The following is a 15145-nucleotide window of genomic DNA, read 5'->3' as shown; positions in this document are numbered from 1 at the left end:
TTCCGATTTACTTGCATATCATCCACCAGCCTAAAGAGAATTTCCCAACCCTGGACGAGTACTAATCATGAGTGTCAATAATGTAATTATCAAACAAGGAATTGTTCGGTGAAGCACCTAAATAAAAAAGGCACCACTGAAATTCGAACTCAGGATCTCCTGTTTACTTGACTGGCGCTTTAACCAACTAAGCCATGGCGCCCTGGTGTCGAACTTTGACCTTTCGTTTCGACCTCTCGGTACACTGTGTGGATATTATTACGATCAATATTAAGTGTCATAAGTTTCGACGACACAGTGATACTCAAATTTCCAGGTAATTTTTATTTTTATAATGATAGCATGTTCCGATTTACTTGCATATCATCCACCAGCCTGAAGAGAATTTCCCAACCCTGAACCAATCATGAGTGTCAATAATGTAATTATCAAACAAGGAATTGTTCACTGAAGCACCTAAATAAAAAAGGCACCACTGAGATTCGAACTCAGGATCTCCTGTTTACTAGACAGGCGCTTTAACCAACTAACCCATGGCGCCCTGGTCACGAACTTTGACCTTTCGTTTCGACCTCTCGGTGCACTGTATGGACATGATTACGATCCATAATTAGTGTCATAAGTTTCATCGACACAGTGACATTTCAATTGCCAGGTTATTTTTATTTTTAAAATGATATCATGTTCCGATTTACTTGCATATCATCCACCAGCCTAAAGAGAATTTCCCAACCCTGGACGAGTACCAATCATGAGTGTCAATAATGTAATTATCAAACAAGGAATTGTTCGGTGAAGCACCTAAATAAAAAAGGCACCACTGAAATTCGAACTCAGGATCTCCTGTTTACTTGACTGGCGCTTTAACCAACTAAGCCATGGCGCCCTGGTGTCGAACTTTGACCTTTCGTTTCGACCTCTCGGTACACTGTGTGGATATTATTACGATCAATATTAAGTGTCATAAGTTTCGACGACACAGTGATACTCAAATTTCCAGGTAATTTTTATTTTTATAATGATAGCATGTTCCGATTTACTTGCATATCATCCACCAGCGTGAGGAGAATTTCCTAACACTGAACGAGTACCAATCATGAGTGTCAATAATGTAATTATCAAACAAGGAATTGTTCGGTGAAGCACCTAAATATAAAAGGCACCACTGAGAGTCGAACTCAGGATCTCCTGTTTACTAGACAGGCGCTTTAACCAACTAAGCCATGGCGCCCTGGTCACGAACTTTGACCTATCGTTTCGACCACTCGGTGCACTTTATGGACATGATTACGATCCATAATAAGTGTCATAAGTTTCATCGACACAGTGATATTTCAATTGCCAGGTTATTTTTATTTTTAAAATGATAGCATGTTCCGATTTACTTGCATATCATCCCCCAGCCTAAAGAGAATTTCCCAACCCTGGACGAGTACCAATCATGAGTGTCAATAATGTAATTATCAAACAAAGATTTGTTCGGTGAAGTACCTAAATAAAAAAGGCACCACTGAGAGTCGAAATCAGGATCTCCTGTTTACAAGACAGGCGCTTTAACCAACTAAGCCATGGCGCCCTGGTCACGAAATTTGACCTTTCGTTTCGACCTCTCGGTGCACTGTATGGACATGATTACGATCCATAATAAGTGTCATAAGTTTCATCGACACAGTGACATTTCAATTGCCAGGTTATTTTTATTTTTAAAATGATAGCATGTTCCGATTTACTTGCATATCATCCACCTGCCTAAAGTAAATTTCCCAACCCTGGACGAGTACCAATCATGAGTGTCAATAATGTAATTATCAAACAAGGAATTGTTCGGTGAAGCACCTAAATAAAAAAGGCACCACTGAGATTCAAACTCAGGATCTCCTGTTTACTAGACTGGCGCTTTTACCAACTAAGCCATGGCGCCCTGGTCACGAACTTTGCACTTTCGCTTCGAAATCTCGGTACACTGTATGGACATTATTACGATCCATAATAAGTGTCATAAGTTTCATCGACACAGTGATATTTCAATTTCCAGGTTATTTTTATTTTTAAAATGATAGCATGTTCCGATTTACTTGCATATCATCCACCAGCCTAAAGAGAATTTCCCAACCCTGGACGAGTACAAATAATGTAATTATCAAACAAGGAATTGTTCGGTGAAGCACCTAAATAAAAAAGGCAACACTGAAATTCGAACTCAGGATCTCCTGTTTACTAGACAGGCGCTTTAACCAACTAACCCATGGCGCCCTGGTCACGAAATTTGACCTTTCGTTTCGACCTCTCGGTGCACTGTATGGACATGATTACGATCCATAATTAGTGTCATAAGTTTCATCGACACAGTGACATTTCAATTGCCAGGTTATTTTTATTTTTAAAATGATATCATGTTCCGATTTACTTGCATATCATCCACCAGCCTAAAGAGAATTTCCCAACCCTGGACGAGTACCAATCATGAGTGTCAATAATGTAATTATCAAACAAGGAATTGTTCGGTGAAGCACCTAAATAAAAAAGGCACCACTGAAATTCGAACTCAGGATCTCCTGTTTACTTGACTGGCGCTTTAACCAACTAAGCCATGGCGCCCTGGTGTCGAACTTTGACCTTTCGTTTCGACCTCTCGGTACACTGTGTGGATATTATTACGATCAATATTAAGTGTCATAAGTTTCGACGACACAGTGATACTCAAATTTCCAGGTAATTTTTATTTTTATAATGATAGCATGTTCCGATTTACTTGCATATCATCCACCAGCCTGAAGAGAATTTCCCAACCCTGAACGAGTACCAATCAGGAGTGTCAATAATGTAATTATCAAACAAGGAATTGTTCACTGAAGCACCTAAATAAAAAAGGCACCACTGAGATTCGAACTCAGGATCTCCTGTTTACTAGACAGGCGCTTTAACCAACTAACCCATGGCGCCCTGGTCACGAACTTTGACCTTTCGTTTCGACCTCTCGGTGCACTGTATGGACATGATTACGATCCATAATTAGTGTCATAAGTTTCATCGACACAGTGACATTTCAATTGCCAGGTTATTTTTATTTTTAAAATGATATCATGTTCCGATTTACTTGCATATCATCCACCAGCCTAAAGAGAATTTCCCAACCCTGGACGAGTACCAATCATGAGTGTCAATAATGTAATTATCAAACAAGGAATTGTTCGGTGAAGCACCTAAATAAAAAAGGCACCACTGAAATTCGAACTCAGGATCTCCTGTTTACTTGACTGGCGCTTTAACCAACTAAGCCATGGCGCCCTGGTGTCATACTTTGACCTTTCGTTTCGACCTCTCGGTACACTGTGTGGATATTATTACGATCAATATTAAGTGTCATAAGTTTCGACGACACAGTGATACTCAAATTTCCAGGTAATTTTTATTTTTATAATGATAGCATGTTCCGATTTACTTGCATATCATCCACCAGCGTGAGGAGAATTTCCTAACACTGGACGAGTACCAATCAATAATGTCAATAATGTAATTATCAAACAAGGAATTGTTCGGTGAAGCACCTAAATAAAAAAGGCACCACTGAGATTCGAACTCAGGATCTCCTGTTTACTAGACAGGCGCTTTAACCAACTAAGCCATGGCGCCCTGGTCACGAATTTTCACCTTTCGTTTCGACCTCTCGGTGCACTGTATGGACATGATTACGATCCATAATTAGTGTCATAAGTTTCATCGACACAGTGACATTTCAATTGCCAGGTTATTTTTATTTTTAAAATGATATCATGTTCCGATTTACTTGCATATCATCCACCAGCCTAAAGAGAATTTCCCAACCCTGGACGAGTACCAATCATGAGTGTCAATAATGTAATTATCAAACAAGGAATTGTTCGGTGAAGCACCTAAATAAAAAAGGCACCACTGAAATTCGAACTCAGGATCTCCTGTTTGCTAGACAGGCGCTTTAACCAACTAAGCCATGGCACCCTAGTCACGAACTTTGACCTTTCGTTTCGACCTCTCGGTGCACTGCATGGACATTATTACGATCCATAATAAGTGTCATAAGTTTCATCGACACAGTGATATTTCAATTTCCAGGCTATTTTTATTTTTAAAATGATAGCATGTTCCAATTTACTTGCATATCATCCACCAGCCTAAGGAGAATTTCCCAACCCTGGGCGAGTACCAATCATGAGTGTCAATAATGTAATTATCAAACAAGGAATTGTTCGGTGAAGCACCTAAATAAAAATAGGCACCACTGAGAGTCGAACTCAGGATCTCCTGTTTACTAGACAGGCGCTTTAACCAACTAAGCCATGGCACCCTGGTCACGAACTTTGACCTTTCGTTTCGACCTCTCAGTACACTGCATGGACATTATTACGATCCATATTAAGTGTCATACGTTTCATCGACACAGTAATATTCAAATTTCCAGGTAATTTTTATTTTTATAATGATAGCATGTTCCGATTTACTTGCATATCATCCACCAGCCTGAGGAGAATTTTCTAACACTGGACGAGTACCAATCATGAGTGTCAATAATGAAATTATCATACAAGGAATTGTTCGGTGAAGCACCTAAATAAAAAAGGCACCTCTGAGATTCGAACTCAGGATCTCCTGTTTACTAGACAGGCGCTTTAACCAACTAAGCCATGGCGCCCTGGTCACAAATTTTGACCTTTCGTTTCGACCTCTCGGTGCACTGTATGGACATTATTACGATCCATAATAAGTGTCTTAAGTTTCATCGACACAGTGATATTTCAATTTCCTGGTTATTTTTATTTTTAAAATGATAGCATGTTCCGATTTACTTGCATATCATCCACCAGCCTAAAGAGAATTTCCCAACCCTGGACGAGTACAAATAATGTAATTATCAAACAAGGAATTGTTCGGTGAAGCACCTAAATAAATATAGGCACCACTGAGAGTCGAACTCAGGATCTCCTGTTTACTAGACAGGCGCTTTAACCAACTAAGCCATGGCACCCTAGTCACAAAATTTGACCTTTCGTTTCGACCTCTCGGTGCACTGCATGGACATTATTACGATCCATAATAAGTGTCATAAGTTTCATCGACACAGTGATATTTCAATTTCCTGGCTATTTTTATTTTTAAAATGATAGCATGTTCCGATTTACTTGCATATCATCCACCAGCCTAAGGAGAATTTCCCAACCCTGGGCGAGTATCAATCATGAGTGTAAATAATATAATTATCAAACAAGGAATTGTTCGGTGAAGCACCTAAATAAAAATAGGCACCACTGAGAGTCGAACTCAGGATCTCCTGTTTACTAGACAGGCGCTTTAACCAACTAAGCCATGGCACCCTGGTCACGAACTTTGACCTTTCGTTTCGACCTCTCGGTACACTGCATGGACATTATTACAATCCATATTAAGTGTCATACGTTTCATCGACACAGTGATATTCAAATTTCCAGGTAATTTTTATTTTTATAATGATAGCATGTTCCGATTTACTTGCATATCATCCACCAGCCTGAGGAGTATTTTCTAACACTGGACGAGTACCAATCATGAGTGTAAATAATGTAATTATCAAACAAGGAATTGTTCGGTGAAGCACCTAAATAAAAATAGGCACCACTGAAAGTCGAACTCAGGATCTCCTGTTAACTAGACAGGCGCTTTAACCAACTAAGCCATGGCGCCCTGGTCACGAATTTTGACCTTTCGTTTCTACCTCTCTGTACACTGTGTGGATATTATTGCGATCCATATTAACTGTCATACGTTTCATCGACACAGTGATATTCCAATTTCCAGGTAATTTTTATTTTTATAATGATAGCATGTTCCGATTTACTTGCATATCATCCAACACCCTGAAGAGAATTTCCCAACCCTGGACGAGTACAAATAATGTAATTATCAAACAAGGAATTGTTCGGTGAAGCACCTAAATAAAAAAGGCACCACTGAGATTCGAACTCAGGATCTCCTGTTTACTAGACAGGCGCTTTAACCAACTAAGCCATGGCGCCCTGGTCACTTCCTTTGACCTTTCGTTTCGACCTCTCGGTGCACTGTATGGACATTATTACGATCCATAATAAGTGTCATAAGTTTCATCGACACAGTGATATTTCAATTTCCAAGCTATTTTTATTTTTAAAATGATAGCATGTTCCGATTTACTTGCATAACATCCACCAGCCTAAGGAGAATTTCCCAACACTGGACGAGTACCAATCATGAGTGTCAATAATGTAATTATCAAACAAGGAATTGTTCGGTGAAGCACCTAAATAAAAATAGGCACCACTGAGAGTCGAACTCAGGATCTCCTGTTTACTAGAGAGGCGCTTTAACCAACTAAGCCATGGCACCCTAGTCACGAACTTTGACCTTTCGTTTCGACCTCTCAGTACACTGCATGGACATTATTACGATCCATATTAAGTGTCATAAATTTCATCGACACAGTGATATTTCAATTTCCAGGTTATTTTTATTTTTAAAATGATAGCATGTTCCGATTTACTTGCATATCATCCACCAGCCTAAAGAGAATTTCCCAACCCTGGACGAGTACAAATAATGTAATTATCAAACAAGGAATTGTTCGGTGAAGCACCTAAATAAATATAGGCACCACTGAGAGTCGAACTCAGGATCTCCTGTTTACTAGACAGGCGCTTTAACCAACTAAGCCATGGCACCCTCGTCACGAACTTTGACCTTTCGTTTCGACCTCTCGGTGCACTGCATGGACATTATTACGATCCATAATAAGTGTCATAAGTTTCATCAACACAGTGATATTTCAATTTCCTGGCTATTTTTATTTTTAAAATGATAGCATGTTCCGATTTACTTGCATATCATCTACCAGCCTAAGGAGAATTTCCCAACCCTGGGCGAGTATCAATCATGAGTGTAAATAATGTAATTATCAAACAAGGAATTGTTCGGTGAAGCACCTAAATAAAAATAGGCACCACTGAGAGTCGAACACAGGATCTCCTGTTTACTAGACAGGCGCTTTAACCAACTAAGCCATGGCACCCTGGTCACGAACTTTGACCTTTCGTTTCGACCTCTCGGTACACTGCATGGACATTATTACAATCCATATTAAGTGTCATACGTTTCATCGACACAGTGATATTCAAATTTCCAGGTAATTTTTATTTTTATAATGATAGCATGTTCCGATTTACTTGCATATCATCCACCAGCCTGAGGAGAATTTTCTAACACTGGACGAGTACCAATCATGAGTGTAAATAATGTAATTATCAAACAAGGAATTGTTCGGTGAAGCACCTAAATAAAAATAGGCACCACTGAGAGTCGAACTCAGGATCTCCTGTTAACTAGACAGGCGCTTTAACCAACTAAGCCATGGCACCCTAGTCACGAACTTTGACCTTTCGTTTCGACCTCTCAGTACACTGCATGGACATTATTACGATCCATATTAAGTGTCATAAATTTCATCGACACAGTGATATTTCAATTTCCAGGTTATTTTTATTTTTAAAATGATAGCATGTTCCGATTTACTTGCATATCATCCACCAGCCTAAAGAGAATTTCCCAACCCTGGACGAGTACAAATAATGTAATTATCAAACAAGGAATTGTTCGGTGAAGCACCTAAATAAATATAGGCACCACTGAGAGTCGAACTCAGGATCTCCTGTTTACTAGACAGGCGCTTTAACCAACTAAGCCATGGCACCCTCGTCACGAACTTTGACCTTTCGTTTCGACCTCTCGGTGCACTGCATGGACATTATTACGATCCATAATAAGTGTCATAAGTTTCATCAACACAGTGATATTTCAATTTCCTGGCTATTTTTATTTTTAAAATGATAGCATGTTCCGATTTACTTGCATATCATCTACCAGCCTAAGGAGAATTTCCCAACCCTGGGCGAGTATCAATCATGAGTGTAAATAATGTAATTATCAAACAAGGAATTGTTCGGTGAAGCACCTAAATAAAAATAGGCACCACTGAGAGTCGAACACAGGATCTCCTGTTTACTAGACAGGCGCTTTAACCAACTAAGCCATGGCACCCTGGTCACGAACTTTGACCTTTCGTTTCGACCTCTCGGTACACTGCATGGACATTATTACAATCCATATTAAGTGTCATACGTTTCATCGACACAGTGATATTCAAATTTCCAGGTAATTTTTATTTTTATAATGATAGCATGTTCCGATTTACTTGCATATCATCCACCAGCCTGAGGAGAATTTTCTAACACTGGACGAGTACCAATCATGAGTGTAAATAATGTAATTATCAAACAAGGAATTGTTCGGTGAAGCACCTAAATAAAAATAGGCACCACTGAGAGTCGAACTCAGGATCTCCTGTTAACTAGACAGGCGCTTTAACCAACTAAGCCATGGCACCCTAGTCACGAACTTTGACCTTTCGTTTCGACCTCTCAGTACACTGCATGGACATTATTACGATCCATATTAAGTGTCATAAATTTCATCGACACAGTGATATTTCAATTTCCAGGTTATTTTTATTTTTAAAATGATAGCATGTTCCGATTTACTTGCATATCATCCACCAGTCTAAAGAGAATTTCCCAACCCTGGACGAGTACAAATAATGTAATTATCAAACAAGGAATTGTTCGGTGAAGCACCTAAATAAATATAGGCACCACTGAGAGTCGAACTCAGGATCTCCTGTTTACTAGACAGGCGCTTTAACCAACTAAGCCATGGCACCCTAGTCACGATCTTTGACCTTTCGTTTCGACCTCTCGGTGCACTACATGGACATTATTACGATCCATAATAAGTGTCATAAGTTTCATCGACACAGTGATATTTCAATTTCCTGGCTATTTTTATTTTTAAAATGATAGCATGTTCCGATTTACTTGCATATCATCCACCAGCCTAAGGAGAATTTCCCAACCCTGGGCGAGTACCAATCATGAGTGTAAATAATGTAATTATCAAACAAGAAATTGTTCGGTGAAGCACCTAAATAAAAATAAGCACCACTGAGGGTCGAACTCAAGATCTCCTGTTTACTAGACAGGCGCTTTAACCAACTAAGCCATGGCACCCTGGTCACGAACTTTGACCTTTCGTTTCGACCTCTCGGTACACTGCATGGACATTATTACAATCCATATTAAGTGTCATACGTTTCATCGACACAGTGATATTCAAATTTCCAGGTAATTTTTATTTTTATAATGATAGCATGTTCCGATTTACTTGCATATCATCCACCAGCCTGAGGAGAATTTTCTAACACTGGACGAGTACCAATCATGAGTGTCAATAATGTAATTATCAAACAAGGAATTGTTCGGTGAAGCACCTAAATAAAAAAGGCACCACTGAGATTCGAACTCAGGATGTCCTGTTAACTAGACAGGCGCTTTAACCAACTAAGCCATGGCGCCCTGGTCACGAATTTTGACCTTTCGTTTCTACCTCTCTGTACAATGTGTGGATATTATTACGATCTATATTAACTGTCATACGTTTCATCGATACAGTGATATTCCAATTTCCAGGTAATTTTTATTTTTATAATGATAGCATGTTCCGATTTACTTGCATATCATCCAACAGCCTGAAGAGAATTTCCCAACCCTGGACGAGTACAAATAATGTAATTATCAAACAAGGAATTGTTCGGTGAAGCACCTAAATAAAAAAGGCACCACTGAGATTCGAACTCAGGATCTCCTGTTTACTAGACAGGCGCTTTAACCAACTAAGCCATGGCGCCCTGGTCACAAATTTTGACCTTTCTTTTCTACCTCTCGGTACACTGTGTGGACATTATTACGATCCATATTAAGTGTCATACGTTTCATCGACACAGTGATATTTCAATTGCCAGGTTATTTTTATTTTTAAAATGATAGCATGTTCCGATTTATTTGCATATCATCCACCAGCCTAAAGAGAATTTCCCAACCCTGGACGAGTACCAATCATGAGTGTCAATAATGTAATTATCAAACAACTAAGCCATGGCGCCCTGGTCACGAATTTTGACCTTTCGTTTCTACCTCTCGGTACACTGTGTGGATATTATTACGATCCATATTAAGTGTCATACGTTTCGTCGACACAGTGATATTCCAATTTCCAGGTAATTTTTATTTTTATAATGATAGCATGTTCCGATTTACTTGCATATCATCCACCATCCTGAAGAGAATTTCCCAACCCTGGACGAGAACAAATAATGTAATTATCAAACAAGTAATTGTTCGGTGAAGCACCTAAATAAAAAAGGCACCACTGAGATTCGAACTCTGGATCTCCTGTTTACTAGACAGGCGCTTTAACCAACTAAGCCATGGCACCCTGGTCACGAATTTTGACCTTTCGTTTCTACCTCTCGGTACACTGTGTGGACATTATTACGATCCATATTAAGTGTCATACGTTTCATCGACACAGTGATATTTCAATTGCCAGGTTATTTTTATTTCTAAAATTATAGCAGGTTCCGATTTGTTTGCATATCATCCACCAGCCTAAAGAGAATTTCCCAACCCTGGACGAGTACCAATCATGAGTGTCAATAATGTAATTATCAAACAAGGAATTGTTCGGTGAAGCACCTAAATAAAAAAGGCACCACTGAGAGTCGAACTCAGGATCTCCTGTTTACTAGACAGGCGCTTTAACCAACAAAGCCATGGCGCCCTGGTCACGAACTTTCGACATTTCGTTTCGACCTCTCGGTGCACTGTATGGACATAATTACGATCCATAATTAGTGTCATAAGTTTCATCGACACAGTGACATTTCAATTGCCAGGTTATTTTTATTTTTAAAATGATATCATGTTCCGATTTACTTGCATATCATCCACCAGCCTAAAGAGAATTTCCCAACCCTGGACGAGTACCAATCATGAGTGTCAATAATGTAATTATCAAACAAGGAATTGTTCGGTGAAGCACCTAAATAAAAAAGGCACCACTGAAATTCGAACTCAGGATCTCCTGTTTACTTGACTGGCGCTTTAACCAACTAAGCCATGGCGCCCTGGTGTCATACTTTGACCTTTCGTTTCGACCTCTCGGTGCACTGTATGGACATTATTACGATCCATAATAAGTGTCTTAAGTTTCATCGACACAGTGATATTTCAATTTCCTGGTTATTTTTATTTTTAAAATGATAGCATGTTCCGATTTACTTGCATATCATCCACCAGCCTAAAGAGAATTTCCCAACCCTGGACGAGTACAAATAATGTAATTATCAAACAAGGAATTGTTCGGTGAAGCACCTAAATAAATATAGGCACCACTGAGAGTCGAACTCAGGATCTCCTGTTTACTAGACAGGCGCTTTAACCAACTAAGCCATGGCACCCTAGTCACAAAATTTGACCTTTCGTTTCGACCTCTCGGTGCACTGCATGGACATTATTACGATCCATAATAAGTGTCATAAGTTTCATCGACACAGTGATATTTCAATTTCCTGGCTATTTTTATTTTTAAAATGATAGCATGTTCCGATTTACTTGCATATCATCCACCAGCCTAAGGAGAATTTCCCAACCCTGGGCGAGTATCAATCATGAGTGTAAATAATATAATTATCAAACAAGGAATTGTTCGGTGAAGCACCTAAATAAAAATAGGCACCACTGAGAGTCGAACTCAGGATCTCCTGTTTACTAGACAGGCGCTTTAACCAACTAAGCCATGGCACCCTGGTCACGAACTTTGACCTTTCGTTTCGACCTCTCGGTACACTGCATGGACATTATTACAATCCATATTAAGTGTCATACGTTTCATCGACACAGTGATATTCAAATTTCCAGGTAATTTTTATTTTTATAATGATAGCATGTTCCGATTTACTTGCATATCATCCACCAGCCTGAGGAGTATTTTCTAACACTGGACGAGTACCAATCATGAGTGTAAATAATGTAATTATCAAACAAGGAATTGTTCGGTGAAGCACCTAAATAAAAATAGGCACCACTGAAAGTCGAACTCAGGATCTCCTGTTAACTAGACAGGCGCTTTAACCAACTAAGCCATGGCGCCCTGGTCACGAATTTTGACCTTTCGTTTCTACCTCTCTGTACACTGTGTGGATATTATTGCGATCCATATTAACTGTCATACGTTTCATCGACACAGTGATATTCCAATTTCCAGGTAATTTTTATTTTTATAATGATAGCATGTTCCGATTTACTTGCATATCATCCAACACCCTGAAGAGAATTTCCCAACCCTGGACGAGTACAAATAATGTAATTATCAAACAAGGAATTGTTCGGTGAAGCACCTAAATAAAAAAGGCACCACTGAGATTCGAACTCAGGATCTCCTGTTTACTAGACAGGCGCTTTAACCAACTAAGCCATGGCGCCCTGGTCACGAACTTTGACCTTTCATTTCGACCTCTCGGTGCACTGTATGGACATTATTACGATCCATAATAAGTGTCATAAGTTACATCGACACAGTGATATTTCAATTTCCAGGCTATTTTTATTTTTAAAATGATAGCATGTTCCAATTTACTTGCATATCATCCACCAGCCTAAGGAGAATTTCCCAACCCTGGGCGAGTACCAATCATGAGTGTCAATAATGTAATTATCAAACAAGGAATTGTTCGGTGAAGCACCTAAATAAAAATAGGCACCACTGAGAGTCGAACTCAGGATCTCCTGTTTACTAGAGAGGCGCTTTAACCAACTAAGCCATGGCACCCTAGTCACGAACTTTGACCTTTCGTTTCGACCTCTCAGTACACTGCATGAACATTATTACGATCCATATTAAGTGTCATAAATTTCATCGACACAGTGATATTTCAATTTCCAGGTTATTTTTATTTTTAAAATGATAGCATGTTCCGATTTACTTGCATATCATCCACCAGCCTAAAGAGAATTTCCCAACCCTGGACGAGTACAAATAATGTAATTATCAAACAAGGAATTGTTCGGTGAAGCACCTAAATAAATATAGGCACCACTGAGAGTCGAACTCAGGATCTCCTGTTTACTAGACAGGCGCTTTAACCAACTAAGCCATGGCACCCTCGTCACGAACTTTGACCTTTCGTTTCGACCTCTCGGTGCACTGCATGGACATTATTACGATCCATAATAAGTGTCATAAGTTTCATCAACACAGTGATATTTCAATTTCCTGGCTATTTTTATTTTTAAAATGATAGCATGTTCCGATTTACTTGCATATCATCTACCAGCCTAAGGAGAATTTCCCAACCCTGGGCGAGTATCAATCATGAGTGTAAATAATGTAATTATCAAACAAGGAATTGTTCGGTGAAGCACCTAAATAAAAATAGGCACCACTGAGAGTCGAACACAGGATCTCCTGTTTACTAGACAGGCGCTTTAACCAACTAAGCCATGGCACCCTGGTCACGAACTTTGACCTTTCGTTTCGACCTCTCGGTACACTGCATGGACATTATTACAATCCATATTAAGTGTCATACGTTTCATCGACACAGTGATATTCAAATTTCCAGGTAATTTTTATTTTTATAATGATAGCATGTTCCGATTTACTTGCATATCATCCACCAGCCTGAGGAGAATTTTCTAACACTGGACGAGTACCAATCATGAGTGTAAATAATGTAATTATCAAACAAGGAATTGTTCGGTGAAGCACCTAAATAAAAATAGGCACCACTGAGAGTCGAACTCAGGATCTCCTGTTAACTAGACAGGCGCTTTAACCAACTAAGCCATGGCGCCCTGGTCACGAATTTTGACCTTTCGTTTCTACCTCTCTGTACACTGTGTGGATATTATTACGATCCATATTAACTGTCATACGTTTCATCGACACAGTGATATTCCAATTTCCAGGTAATTTTTATTTTTATAATGATAGCATGTTCCGATTTACTTGCATATCATCCAACAGCCTGAAGAGAATTTCCCAACCCTGGACGAGTACAAATAATGTAATTATCAAACAAGGAATTGTTCGGTGAAGCACCTAAATAAAAAAGGCACCACTGAGATTCGAACTCAGGATCTCCTGTTCACTAGACAGGCGCTTTAACCAACTAAGCCATGGCGCCCTGGTCACGAACTTTGACCTTTCATTTCGACCTCTCGGTGCACTGTATGGACATTATTACGATCCATAATAAGTGTCATAAGTTACATCGACACAGTGATATTTCAATTTCCAGGCTATTTTTATTTTTAAAATGATAGCATGTTCCAATTTACTTGCATATCATCCACCAGCCTAAGGAGAATTTCCCAACCCTGGGCGAGTACCAATCATGAGTGTCAATAATGTAATTATCAAACAAGGAATTGTTCGGTGAAGCACCTAAATAAAAATAGGCACCACTGAGAGTCGAACTCAGGATCTCCTGTTTACTAGAGAGGCGCTTTAACCAACTAAGCCATGGCACCCTAGTCACGAACTTTGACCTTTCGTTTCGACCTCTCAGTACACTGCATGGACATTATTACGATCCATATTAAGTGTCATAAATTTCATCGACACAGTGATATTTCAATTTCCAGGTTATTTTTATTTTTAAAATGATAGCATGTTCCGATTTACTTGCATATCATCCACCAGTCTAAAGAGAATTTCCCAACCCTGGACGAGTACAAATAATGTAATTATCAAACAAGGAATTGTTCGGTGAAGCACCTAAATAAATATAGGCACCACTGAGAGTCGAACTCAGGATCTCCTGTTTACTAGACAGGCGCTTTAACCAACTAAGCCATGGCACCCTAGTCACGATCTTTGACCTTTCGTTTCGACCTCTCGGTGCACTACATGGACATTATTACGATCCATAATAAGTGTCATAAGTTTCATCGACACAGTGATATTTCAATTTCCTGGCTATTTTTATTTTTAAAATGATAGCATGTTCCGATTTACTTGCATATCATCCACCAGCCTAAGGAGAATTTCCCAACCCTGGGCGAGTACCAATCATGAGTGTAAATAATGTAATTATCAAACAAGAAATTGTTCGGTGAAGCACCTAAATAAAAATAAGCACCACTGAGGGTCGAACTCAAGATCTCCTGTTTACTAGACAGGCGCTTTAACCAACTAAGCCATGGCACCCTGG

The 15145-nt window shown here is 39.2% G+C and overlaps 25 non-coding genes across 25 annotated transcripts; all 25 read right to left on the bottom strand.

The window, feature by feature from the left end:
• Positions 1-467: 467 nt before the first annotated feature.
• TRNAT-AGU (transfer RNA threonine (anticodon AGU)) lies at positions 468-541 on the bottom strand. The gene has a single exon. It is a non-coding gene; the product is annotated as a tRNA-Thr (tRNA).
• Positions 542-1157: 616 nt separating this feature from the next.
• On the bottom strand, positions 1158-1231 carry TRNAT-AGU (transfer RNA threonine (anticodon AGU)). The gene has a single exon. It is a non-coding gene; the product is annotated as a tRNA-Thr (tRNA).
• A 271-nt stretch (positions 1232-1502) lies between these two features.
• Positions 1503-1576, bottom strand: TRNAT-UGU (transfer RNA threonine (anticodon UGU)). The gene has a single exon. It is a non-coding gene; the product is annotated as a tRNA-Thr (tRNA).
• Positions 1577-1847: 271 nt separating this feature from the next.
• Positions 1848-1921, bottom strand: TRNAT-AGU (transfer RNA threonine (anticodon AGU)). The gene has a single exon. It is a non-coding gene; the product is annotated as a tRNA-Thr (tRNA).
• A 948-nt stretch (positions 1922-2869) lies between these two features.
• Positions 2870-2943, bottom strand: TRNAT-AGU (transfer RNA threonine (anticodon AGU)). Its single transcript has one exon. It is a non-coding gene; the product is annotated as a tRNA-Thr (tRNA).
• A 616-nt stretch (positions 2944-3559) lies between these two features.
• On the bottom strand, positions 3560-3633 carry TRNAT-AGU (transfer RNA threonine (anticodon AGU)). The gene has a single exon. It is a non-coding gene; the product is annotated as a tRNA-Thr (tRNA).
• Positions 3634-3904: 271 nt separating this feature from the next.
• Positions 3905-3978, bottom strand: TRNAA-AGC (transfer RNA alanine (anticodon AGC)). Its single transcript has one exon. It is a non-coding gene; the product is annotated as a tRNA-Ala (tRNA).
• Positions 3979-4250: 272 nt separating this feature from the next.
• On the bottom strand, positions 4251-4324 carry TRNAT-AGU (transfer RNA threonine (anticodon AGU)). Its single transcript has one exon. It is a non-coding gene; the product is annotated as a tRNA-Thr (tRNA).
• A 271-nt stretch (positions 4325-4595) lies between these two features.
• TRNAT-AGU (transfer RNA threonine (anticodon AGU)) lies at positions 4596-4669 on the bottom strand. Its single transcript has one exon. It is a non-coding gene; the product is annotated as a tRNA-Thr (tRNA).
• Positions 4670-4928: 259 nt separating this feature from the next.
• On the bottom strand, positions 4929-5002 carry TRNAT-AGU (transfer RNA threonine (anticodon AGU)). The gene has a single exon. It is a non-coding gene; the product is annotated as a tRNA-Thr (tRNA).
• A 272-nt stretch (positions 5003-5274) lies between these two features.
• Positions 5275-5348, bottom strand: TRNAT-AGU (transfer RNA threonine (anticodon AGU)). The gene has a single exon. It is a non-coding gene; the product is annotated as a tRNA-Thr (tRNA).
• A 604-nt stretch (positions 5349-5952) lies between these two features.
• Positions 5953-6026, bottom strand: TRNAT-AGU (transfer RNA threonine (anticodon AGU)). Its single transcript has one exon. It is a non-coding gene; the product is annotated as a tRNA-Thr (tRNA).
• Positions 6027-6631: 605 nt separating this feature from the next.
• TRNAT-AGU (transfer RNA threonine (anticodon AGU)) lies at positions 6632-6705 on the bottom strand. Its single transcript has one exon. It is a non-coding gene; the product is annotated as a tRNA-Thr (tRNA).
• A 951-nt stretch (positions 6706-7656) lies between these two features.
• On the bottom strand, positions 7657-7730 carry TRNAT-AGU (transfer RNA threonine (anticodon AGU)). Its single transcript has one exon. It is a non-coding gene; the product is annotated as a tRNA-Thr (tRNA).
• Positions 7731-8681: 951 nt separating this feature from the next.
• On the bottom strand, positions 8682-8755 carry TRNAT-AGU (transfer RNA threonine (anticodon AGU)). Its single transcript has one exon. It is a non-coding gene; the product is annotated as a tRNA-Thr (tRNA).
• A 617-nt stretch (positions 8756-9372) lies between these two features.
• On the bottom strand, positions 9373-9446 carry TRNAT-AGU (transfer RNA threonine (anticodon AGU)). The gene has a single exon. It is a non-coding gene; the product is annotated as a tRNA-Thr (tRNA).
• Positions 9447-9704: 258 nt separating this feature from the next.
• On the bottom strand, positions 9705-9778 carry TRNAT-AGU (transfer RNA threonine (anticodon AGU)). The gene has a single exon. It is a non-coding gene; the product is annotated as a tRNA-Thr (tRNA).
• Positions 9779-10636: 858 nt separating this feature from the next.
• TRNAT-AGU (transfer RNA threonine (anticodon AGU)) lies at positions 10637-10710 on the bottom strand. The gene has a single exon. It is a non-coding gene; the product is annotated as a tRNA-Thr (tRNA).
• A 605-nt stretch (positions 10711-11315) lies between these two features.
• On the bottom strand, positions 11316-11389 carry TRNAT-AGU (transfer RNA threonine (anticodon AGU)). Its single transcript has one exon. It is a non-coding gene; the product is annotated as a tRNA-Thr (tRNA).
• Positions 11390-11661: 272 nt separating this feature from the next.
• Positions 11662-11735, bottom strand: TRNAT-AGU (transfer RNA threonine (anticodon AGU)). The gene has a single exon. It is a non-coding gene; the product is annotated as a tRNA-Thr (tRNA).
• Positions 11736-12339: 604 nt separating this feature from the next.
• On the bottom strand, positions 12340-12413 carry TRNAT-AGU (transfer RNA threonine (anticodon AGU)). Its single transcript has one exon. It is a non-coding gene; the product is annotated as a tRNA-Thr (tRNA).
• A 605-nt stretch (positions 12414-13018) lies between these two features.
• Positions 13019-13092, bottom strand: TRNAT-AGU (transfer RNA threonine (anticodon AGU)). The gene has a single exon. It is a non-coding gene; the product is annotated as a tRNA-Thr (tRNA).
• A 618-nt stretch (positions 13093-13710) lies between these two features.
• TRNAT-AGU (transfer RNA threonine (anticodon AGU)) lies at positions 13711-13784 on the bottom strand. The gene has a single exon. It is a non-coding gene; the product is annotated as a tRNA-Thr (tRNA).
• A 258-nt stretch (positions 13785-14042) lies between these two features.
• Positions 14043-14116, bottom strand: TRNAT-AGU (transfer RNA threonine (anticodon AGU)). Its single transcript has one exon. It is a non-coding gene; the product is annotated as a tRNA-Thr (tRNA).
• Positions 14117-14721: 605 nt separating this feature from the next.
• TRNAT-AGU (transfer RNA threonine (anticodon AGU)) lies at positions 14722-14795 on the bottom strand. The gene has a single exon. It is a non-coding gene; the product is annotated as a tRNA-Thr (tRNA).
• Between the last annotated feature and the right edge of the window lie 350 nt (positions 14796-15145).

Source organism: Saccoglossus kowalevskii, chromosome 5 (assembly GCF_978046115.1).
Source record: "Saccoglossus kowalevskii chromosome 5, keSacKowa6.1, whole genome shotgun sequence".
NCBI classification, from domain to species: Eukaryota; Metazoa; Hemichordata; class Enteropneusta; family Harrimaniidae; genus Saccoglossus; species Saccoglossus kowalevskii.
Note: the sequence above shows the minus strand (reverse complement) of the source record. Positions and strands in the feature narration are given on the sequence as shown.